A 10,121-nucleotide genomic window follows, 5' to 3' on the forward strand; every position below is an offset into this window, starting at 1 on the left:
TTGATGTTTCTCTCCCACATCAATGTTTCTCTCCCTCTCTTTCTGCCTCACTTCCCCTCTTTATAAAAGTAAATGAAATCTTATTTTTCTTAAAAAACAAAACAAAACATTTATACTTCTAAAGATGGGATTAGGTGGCATTCCCTCCTTAAAAATGTTTCTAGAGCTACTAAAAAACTTTCGCTTACACCATAATTGATAAAAATATTCCTCTGAATTGTACAAGAAGGAAGATAGGGACGTCTGGTAAGACCTGGTATATGATATTAATCAGACTTGCTCGTTTTTCTTGTCTCATCTGTGGTTGGACTCTCTCCTCTGTTTAGTTTCTCAGTTTCCCGCAGGTGGGCTTTCTTTAGGTTCCTGGTTAGCCACTTCAGCCTGTTTTCTCTTTGCTCCCCCTTTCCCTTTCATTTGCACTTTTGTTTTTTGTCTGCAGATTTGTCCTTTTCTGCCGCCTTTTTTGGCTTCGTTTCCACTTTCGCAGGAGCAGATTTAGCTGACAACCTGGCCTATCTCCTCTTGGGCTCCTCCTTGCCCGCCCCCTGGGTGGAACTGACCCTCCTTTTGAGCGAGAGAGCGATGGGGCTGAGCCCTGGGGAACCTGGGCTGCCTGGCCGCTACACAAGCTGCTTTACCTGCTGTGGGGGTGGTGGAAGAACAGAATTAAACCTGATTGGGAGCTCACCTCCCACCCCCGTTCTTCACCCTTCCTCCTCCGCACCTCCATCCCCTTAATGCTGGGGCTAATTTAAAAAATGTTTGAGTGACCTTCCAAATTTTATAAAATGCACATATACTTTATATGGCTGCTGACTGTCCCATATTCATGTCTTTGTAGCTTTCGAGATCTGAGAGGCAAGGCCCCTTCTTATCTAGCTCCAAATAGCAACAACACAAGACAATGTTTAATCCAGCTTGGAACACATACATGCTCATCGCATAGTGTCCCATTTCTTTGAACCAATGTATGGGGCCAGAGGAGTGAGCTGCTACTACATTTGGCCAGTTCTAGATCACCTAGTGTCCACATGGTTAGATATTGTGATTGACAGCTCCATCAGAATCAAAATCAAAGTTGGCAAGTGAATGGGAGAATAGTTCTCCCAAGGAAGGGAGGTAGCAATGGACATCCAGTAACAACAGCTGTCTATAAAAATTAAAATTCTTCTGAGTTTTGGTAGAATGACCCAGTCCCCCCCAAATCTGGTCATTCTCTGGTGAATTGAAAACAAAAAGTTTTGAAACTATTAAACTGAGAACTGAACTCTCAGGTAATAATAAATATCAGAGGACACTTATTTGAATGATACTGATTTTTACTTAATTATAATTATCTTCTTTTATTTGAGTGTCTGAATGGATTTTATAATAATCAGATGGCATGGAATGTCTAATAGGGGGCTATTGTTCTTTTAAAGAGGAGTACACTGATGCTTGGAAGGATGGAAAAAAAAACCCGTAAAAATCTTGGCCCATTGCCTGGGAAGTCAAGACTTTTCAGCCTTGTATCTTACATTTTCCACAAGGGAGGCTTCTAATGTTCAAAGTTACATGAATTTTTTAAATTTTATTTTAAGATGGCTTAAGGGTATGCTGTCTTATTTGTTTTCTTTTAGTGTTTTGAATGAAAAACGCTTTTATCCTTTCAGAAATAAGGCTGAAGGAATGTTGTTTAAATTGAATGAATACACCCAGATAAGAAGGAATAAAAATTCTGTCTCACAATCTGTGTGTTAGGTTTCCCTGCCAATAGTGTTTTGCTTTTCCACCAGCTGTAAATCTCCACTCATATCTGTGTTTTTAAAGGTATTCTCAAATTTTGAAATCGCTGTGAGCAGTTAGCTGTTAAATTATTGCTGCCCACATAAGAGGGAGGTGAAGCAAAACATTCTCTCATTTTCTTTTGCCAGCAAAATATCTGACTCATAGAGCGATTTTTAAAAAAAATATTGTCTTTTGAGCCCTGTAGCTTACTTTGTTGTTTGCTTGTGATATATTCTTTGAAAACTTATTTACATTCAAAAAAAGATAATATTTTAATTAAAAACATAAATACAAGTTTTCAGTGAAAAGTCCTACTCTCACCTGTTTTACTGTCTTTTAAGTTCTACCATCCCACACCACTTTTATCAGATATTTATAACTTTAGATTTTTCAATATAAATGTGAATTAATATGAATATACATTCTCATTTTATCCCACTTAAAACAAAAGACAGTATTATTCTAAGTGTTGCTTTTTAAAACTTAGCATTGTATCTTAAAGATCTTTCATATTGGTAAATAGAACTTCATTCTTTTTACAGTTGCAGAGTCTTCCATCAGGTAGATATACCATATGTATTTAACCAGTGCACATTAATTTTCACATGGATTCTTTTCCATCTCTTACTCTAGCAAACAATGCTGCAATGATTAATCTTATACATAAGTCATTTGTTACATACACGTGTGCATCTGTTGGATAAACCCCAGAAATGGGATTGCAAAGTTGATTAGTTAACAAATTTGCTATTTTTGCAGTGTTTTTATTTTTAAAGCAGCACTACTCTTATTCTCTTGGTGAATTGATCCTCATTCTTCAATACTCATTTTAAACATTAGCTACTCTGTGAAGACTTCCCAACCCCTTTGGAAAATAGTCATTTGCTCCCATCTCTGTCCTCTCATTGACCCATATTGTGCCTCCATTACAGCTCTTAGCCCTTTGTATTGATTATGTTTTGGTATGGCAGTTAACTTCACTGGTCTACAAGGTTGAAAAGCAGGGATGCTGTCTGCTATATTTCTGTAATCCCACCATGGATAGTGCCAAGTATGTAGTAAATGCTCAATACAGATAGGTGGATGATTGGATGAATAAATAAATAAATATGACCAAAGAAGTTATTGTTACTAACCTGGAGAAAGTATCTATCTTAATCACCAGTGTACATTCTTATGCTTTAAGATAAGATAAATAATCAACAGTTGAGATCTTTAGTGGATAACGTTCATATGGGTGTAAGCACCAGAAACATCTGTCACTTAAGAAAAAATTATATTCATTGTGGTCGCTCACATAAAAGACAGAGCTGAATAGCCAAGTTTCAGGAAGGAGGGTAACAGGGTCAGTCCTTCAGAAGCAAGAAGAGCTTGTGGGCTTCTCTTCTGAACATGTCAGAGGTGACTTAACTTTTACCACTCTCTGTCTCCATTTAAGTTCTCAGCATAGCTAAGGTCAGAATCAGTAACATAGATAGGGCCTTTTGAGAAAACATGTGCCAGGAAGTCATTGTAATTTCTGATTACTAGAAGGGCCCAGGTGACAAGGTGGTGGGCTTCCTATCAGATGTGTTTGGCAGAACGACATGGAAGTTAGGGAAGAGTAGAAAGCAGGTCAGTGGGGCAGGGAATCAGGTAGGAGCGAAAGCAGAAGCCCAGCCATCAAGGCTTGGGCAGTAGCTCAGGATTAGACTGGCAGCCAAATGTGGAGTTGGAGTCATCTGAGCACATCTGGCCCCAGGTCAAGACTGACTCTGGGAACTAGAAGAGGACTGAGCCTGCCCTTGGGAAATGAGTGGGAAGCCAGTAGGAAGGGTGTGCAGGCTGGAAACCCGACTGGGACTGCATGCACCATTCCTCGATGCAGAACTTGGAACGGATTCTTCATCAGACAACTGACACAATGAGGGACAGGCCTGGTCTGCCTTAATCCCAACAAAGTATACCAACAATAATGCTCACAGATTTCATTGTCTCTCAACTCTTTGTGCTTGTTATTTTTGGCCTTGGAGCTGACTTGTATGTGAATGCAACTGAGAGAAGGAAGAACGCTATCTTACATTTTGTGCCTGTTGCATTCCAACATAGCGACAGAGATCTTACATGCATTATTACATTTTAAAATATCTTCAAAATAGCCCTGTGAGGGAAGGATTAGGCCCCCTTTATATAGGTGAATTACCTCGGGCCAACAAAGGTGTGTTAGTTCATTTGGGCTGCTATAACAAAATATCATAGAATGGTTGGCTTATATACCACAATCATTGATTTCTCACAGTTCCAGGGGCTGGGAAGTCCAAGATCATGGTGCTGGCATGGTGCTGGCAGATTTGGTGTCCGGTAAAGGCCCACTTGCTAGACAGCTGTCTTTTCACTGTAACCTCAAAAGGCAGAAGGGGCAGGGAACTTCCTCTGCGAAGCCTCTTCTTTTCCTTTAAAAAAAATAAACAAAAAATTTATTGATGGATTTTGGGGCGGGGGGCAGAGAGAGACAGAAAGAAAGAGAGAGAGACACACTGATTTATTGTTCCACTTATTTATGAATTCATTGGTTGATTCTTGTATGTGCTCTGATGGGGGATCAGATCCACAATCTTGGCATATCAGGATGGTGCTCTAACCAAATGAGCTATCCAGCCAGGGCATGAGGCCTCTTTTATAAGGACACTAGTCTCATCAATAAGAATTCTGCTCCTATGATCTAATCAGGTTCCAAAGGTCCCATCTCCTAATTCATTATCTTGAGACTTAGGTTCCAACATATGAGTTTTAGGGGGACACAAACATTCAGAGCATAGCAGAAGGTATAGTAGCTTGAACAAAATTGTCTCCAGCCCCAGTGCTCATATTTCCCTTTCACAGCACTGTCTAGCTTCTCTTGGGTCTCATCCCATGCTCCCTGGGGCCTGTCTTGACAGTCACTATGTGACAGCCATGATGTCATGGGCAATGGAATACAGTGGAGTCAGGAAACTTCAACTCTGGGCTCAGCTGTGTTATTAATTAGGTGGTGGCTTATTTTCCTCATCTGAAATGAGGGGGTTGCATTAGCTGACAGCAAGGCTCTTCGATTGCTCTAAAAACACCAAGCGACTGATTTCATTGCCTTTGAGGCAATGAGAGATCACTTCTGCTTCAGATAACTTTATTTTGATCTGTACTGGTGCCAGATTATGTTAGCTTCCAAAAAAAAAGAAAAGGAAAGAAAGAAAAAGCTGTATTATTGGCATTAAAAAAATTCCTTAGTTATTTTTTTCACATGATATATAGACTTCAACAAAAGAGAATTGAGTACCCACATCCATTGTTGTCTGGCATTCTCAATGAAACTTTGAACTTGCCTATACGGTTTCTTAGGTATGATACTTCTTTACTTTTAACATTAGTCCATAGAAGTTATTTTTAAGCTTTGTCCTCAATTTTAGTAGTGAAAATCATTTTTCAGCCTCATGAAATTCTTATTCAGATCTCTAAAATGTTAAAAAAAAAAACCAATAACAAACAAACAAACAAAAAAACTGGAACTGGGTATGGGGGGAAAAAGTTATTACATCAAGAGTTTTAAAAAAATCCTATTGGGAAAAAAGTGGTTTTTGTATTGGAAGGAAAACTTGCATGGATAGAAAGTCAGGCTTGCACTTTTGTGCACTAGAAATGAACAGACATTTGGATGTGGAGGGATTGCATAAAAGACAGCAAAGGAAGGGCTCAGTAATCTAGTGTTAGGCTGGAGCTCAAGGTCCCTGGAATTGATGGAAGGATCTTTTTTAGGAATGGCTGTGTCTAATATTCAGTTTTAAAGTATTAGGTTTCTGAGATAGAAATTTGTCACATAAACCTTGACATTAAACTTTTGATTACTAAAACATTCATTTCAGACATCCAGCTTTCTGCTTTTGGCTTGGAGGAGGCAAGGGTGCAACATTCTTCAGCCGTTTGGAATCTGGGTTCATTGGACACCCGCCACCTTCTCCATGCTGCCGAAGCTCAACCTCAATGAGATCAAAGTCGTATACCTGAGGTGCACCAGCAGGGGAAGTCGGTGCCATGTCAGCCCTGGCCCCCAAGATCGGCCCCTGGGCCTGTCTCCAAATAAGGTTGGTGAGGACATCCCAGGGCAACCTGTGATTGGAAGGGTGTGAGGATGACAGTGAAACTGACCATTCAGAACAGACAGGTCCAGATTGAGGTAGTGCCTTCTGCCTCTGCCTAATTATTAAAGCCCTCAAAGAACCACCACCCGACAGAAAGAAGCAAAAAAACATTAAGCACAATGGAAATACCACTTTTGATGAGGTTGTCAACATTGCCTGACAGATTGTCAACACTGCACCGATCTTTAACTAGAGAACTCTCTGGAACCACTAAAGAGATCTTGGGGACTGCCGGGTCTGTGGGCTGTGATGTTGATAGCTGCCACCCTCATGATATCATAGATGATGTCAGCAGTGATACAGAGCCATGCCTAGCTAGTTAACAACTACAAAGGGAAATATTTCAATTAAAGATCATTTGACAACCTAAACAAACAAACCCCAAAATATCCATCTCAAATAAACATATTGCCATAAAACAACTAGATAAGAAACCAGACTGCCCCACCCATGAGGTTCCCTTTAGAAAGCCTGGGATACCCAACTAACTGGCCATTTGAATGACCCCACTTTTTCTCACACCCTAATCTTCACTTTTATATTTTAAATTTGTCAATAAACAGCAAACACATGAAACTCTAGGCACTGTACCCTTGACTTTAATAAAGGCCCCCCTCCCCACAACCCCACTGCGTGGTCCTCTGGTGTGCTGTGTACCCAGCAGGATCTGTAATAAATCTTGTTCTCCAGAGTTCTCTGATGATTTTTTTACTTTGGTGCTTCTTGCAATCATAATAAGCAGCACAAGGGGAAATCCAGCAACAACACTGGCCCTGGTGGGAAAATATGGGGACTACCACAGGTAGCATGGGCCCAGGTAAGTGCTTCAAGCAATACTATCAGTAGGGTAAGACTGAGAGCACAGAATCCTACCCATCTCCACAACTTTGCAACACACATAAACACCCTTATGTGAGCTTTTTGTGTATGCAGGATAGATGCGTGGAGGTGAAAAATAAAAAAAAGGACTGGGTTTCTCATAAGTAAATTAGTTTACTAAAAGAAGAAACTATCACTTATTAAGTCTTCTAGGTCCCAGGCAATGCACTTGGTATACTTAATCTTCTAAACAACTCTAGGAATTAGGTGCTATTACTCATCTCTATTTTAGAGATGATAAAACTAAATTCTGGAGAGAATTCATAACTTGTACAAGTTATCCAAGGAGCATGTGGTGAGACTAGGACTTGAATTCAGCTTTGCCTGATTCCAAACCCATTTCTTACCCAGTCACTAGCCTATGTGGCTGCTCATGCTGGACAGGGGTCTAGTCATTACAGCTACAAAAACTTAAAACTAGTAGCAAGCTATACTTTCTACTCTTTTTTGCCTTCTTCCTCCTGAGTTTGCCTTGCTTTTGCAATTAAAAGATTTTGTATTTCATAAACAAAAGAAATTTACTAAATAAACACTGCATGGACTTCCGTTAGTAAAAATACATAGCATTTTTGTGGTATCAGAAAGCTTACAATTTGCTTGGCATTATGCTTTATAAGTTAAATTGATAGTCACATTAAAGAACACAATAGAACATAGTGGTTAAGAGTGGTTAAGAACGTCGGCCTGTGAGCCAAGAGTCGCTGGTTCGATTCCCAGTCAGGGCACATGACTAGGTTGCACATCAGGTCCCCAGTTAGGGGCACGAGTGAGAGGCAACCACACAGTGATGTTTCTCTCCTCTCTTTCTCCTTTCCCCTCTCTCTAAAAACAACCAAACAAACAAATAAAAAAAGAATAAAATCAGAAGTTTAGAAAAAAAAAAAAGAGTGGTTAAGAAATCCTTAGCTCAGACACTCCCTGACTATACTGACTAATTACTTAACCTATCTGTGCCTTCACTGTCTCCCATATAAAATGGACTTTATAGGATAGCAGTTTTTTTTTTAGATTTTATTTGTTTTTTAGAGAGAGGAGAAGGGAGGGAAAAAGAGGGAGAGAAACATCGATCTACTGCCTCTCGCATGCCCCCAAATAGGGATCTGGTTTGCAACCAGGCATGGGTGCTTGACCAGGAATCGAGTCTGTGACCTTTCAGTTCACAGCCCAGGGCTCACCCCACTGAAACTATACTAGCCAGGGCAGACTAGTGTTATTATACTGCGCTTTCATTTTTTACCTAAACTGAATCACCCAGCTTGGTCATTGAAATTTTTTTTTGTAGAAGTTGCTGATGTATCCTATAGCAAATTTGAAATTGCTATGGTATTTTATTTATTTTAAAATATTTATTTATTTTTAGAATGAGGGGAAGGGAGGGAGAAAGAGGAGAGAATGTGTGGTTGCCTCTTATGCGCCCCAAACAGGGGACCTGGTCTGCATCCCAGGCATGTGCCCTGACTGGGAATTGAACCAGTGACCCTTTGGTTCACAGACCAGAGCTCAATCTACTGAGCCACATCAGCCAGGACACTATGGTATTATATTATATTTTATTTTTTTTAATTTATTTATTTATTGGAGATATTTATTTTTATTTTTTTATTTTTTAAAGTATATTTTATTAATTATGTTGTTACAGATGTTCCAATTTCTTTTCCCTTTACTCCCCTCTGCCCAGTACCCCCCTTCCCTCTAGCAATCCCACTCCCCTTAGTTCATGTTCATGGATTGTGCATATAAGTTCTTTAGCTTCATCCTTTCCTATACTATTCTTAATTTCCCCCTGCCTATTTTGTACCAACGAATTATGCTTCTTAGTCCCTGTACCATTTCCCCATTTCTCTCCCTTCCCCTTCCCAGCTGATACCATGAAAAGATCCCCATACCTATGATCTTGTTCCTGTTCTGGTTGTTTGCTTAGTTTGTTTTTATTTTTTAGATTCAGTTGTTGATAGTTGTGATTTTGTTGTCATTTTAATGTTCATAGTGTTGATCTTCATTTTCTTAAATAAGTCCTTTTAACATTTTATATAATAATGGCTTGGTGATGATGAACTCCTTCAGCTTTACCTTATCTGTGAAGCACTTTATCTCTATTCTAAATGATAGCTTTGCTGGATAGAGTAGTCTTGGTTGTAGGTCCTTGTTTTTCATCACATTGAATACTTCTTCCCAGTCCCTTCTTGCCTGTAAAGTTTCTTTTGAGAAATCAGTTGATAGTCTTATTGGTACCCCTTTGTAGGTAACTCTCTGCTTTTCTCTTGCTGCTTTTAAGATTCTCTCTTGAACTTTTGGCATTTTAGTTATGATGTGTCTTGGTGTGGTTTTCTTTGGGTCTAGCTTTTTAGGGACTCTCTGTGCTTTCTGGACTTGTATGTCTATTTCCTTTGCAAAATTTGGGAAGTTTTTCTTTATTATTTTTTTACATAAGCTTTCAATTTTTTGCTCTTCCTCTTCTCCTTCTGGCACCCCTATGATTCAGATGTTGGCATGTTTAAAGTTCTCCCAGAGGTTTCTAAGCCTCTCCTCATTTTTCTCAATTATTCTTTCCTCATTTTGTACTGGTTGATTGTTTTTACTTCCTTATGTCTCAGATCATTGATTTGAACCCTGGTGTCCTTCCCTTCACCTCAGTTTTGTGTGGATTATCCTTTGTTTCATTTAGCATGACCTTTGCTTTTTCCCTTATGCATTTGCCATACTTAAGCATATCTGTCAAGTCTGTGAGCATCTTTACCACCAGTGTTTTAAACTCTGCATTTATTAGGTTGGCTATCTCCTTACCTGTTTGATTGGCTATCTCCTCATTGCATAGTTCTCCCACTGGAACCTTGATTCATTACCTCTTTTGGCCATACTTCTCTGTCTCCTCATCTTAACAAGTTCCTGTGTTTGTTTGCCTCTGTGTCTTAGGCAGAGCTGTCACACCTGTTATGTTGTAAGGGGCAGAGCCTTAGGGATTTGTCAGTACAGGGCAACCTGTTTCACCACATGTGGTACCATGTGTGTGGGAGGGGTCTGAAAGGGAACAATGCTGCTTGCTCAGCACTCACCCCTTTTCCAGGCACTTTTGCCACTTCCATATGGGACTGGTGCCTCTCTAACTGTTGCTCTGGCTGTCGTTCCCAGGGTGGATGGGTTTGCAGATGGTCTAGGACCATGGGGCCCTTTAAACAAGTGGACTCTGCTGAGAGACTGACAGTTTCTTCTTCAGCTCCAACCCTCACTGGTTTGCACAGTCAGAAGCAATGAGTCTTTATTTTTTTTGGCACTGGAACTGTGAGCTGCGCAGTCAGGTCTGGTGCTGGGAGCACTATCCAG

General features: G+C 39.9%; 1 pseudogene; it reads right to left on the minus strand.

Annotated features, from left to right (window-relative positions):
• Nucleotides 1-266: 266 nt before the first annotated feature.
• Nucleotides 267-5,816, minus strand: LOC150012955 (non-histone chromosomal protein HMG-14 pseudogene; annotated as a pseudogene).
• Between the last annotated feature and the right edge of the window lie 4,305 nt (nt 5,817-10,121).

The sequence above is a fragment of the Furipterus horrens genome, unplaced genomic scaffold (genome assembly GCF_987537825.1).
Source record: "Furipterus horrens unplaced genomic scaffold, mFurHor1.1.pri manual_scaffold_4, whole genome shotgun sequence".
Classification (NCBI taxonomy): Eukaryota; Metazoa; Chordata; class Mammalia; order Chiroptera; family Furipteridae; genus Furipterus; species Furipterus horrens.